The sequence below is a fragment of the Mandrillus leucophaeus genome, unplaced genomic scaffold, assembly GCF_000951045.1.
Source record: "Mandrillus leucophaeus isolate KB7577 unplaced genomic scaffold, Mleu.le_1.0 Scaffold1281, whole genome shotgun sequence".
Lineage (NCBI taxonomy): Eukaryota > Metazoa > Chordata > Mammalia > Primates > Cercopithecidae > Mandrillus > Mandrillus leucophaeus.
In genome coordinates, this window is record NW_012101221.1 from 38,301 (window position 1) to 38,662 (window position 362).

Sequence of the window (362 nt, forward strand, 5' to 3'; positions counted from 1 at the left end):
TTATTTCTTGCCTTCTGCTAGCTTTTGAATGTGTTTGCTCTTGCTTCTCTAGTTGTTTTAATTGTGATGTTAGAGTGTCAATTTTAGATCTTTCCAGCTGTCTCTTGTTGTCATGTAGTGCTATAAATTTCCCTCTACACATTGCTTTAACTGTGTCCCAGAGATTCTGGTATGTTGTATCTTTGTTCTCATTGGTTTCAAAGAACATCTTTATATCTACCTTCATTTCGTTATGTACCCAGTAGTTATTCAGGAGCAGGTTCTTCAGTTTCCATGTAGTTGAGCAGTGTTGATTGAGTTTCTTAGTCCTGAGTTCTAGTTTAATTGCACTGTGGTCTGAGAGACAGTTTGTTATAATTTCT

General features: G+C 36.2%; 1 protein-coding gene across 1 annotated transcript in view; it reads right to left on the reverse strand.

Annotated features, from left to right (window-relative positions):
- LOC105533767 (pregnancy-specific beta-1-glycoprotein 8-like) overlaps window positions 1-362 on the reverse strand; it is a 9,693-nt gene that overhangs the window by 6,634 nt on the left and 2,697 nt on the right.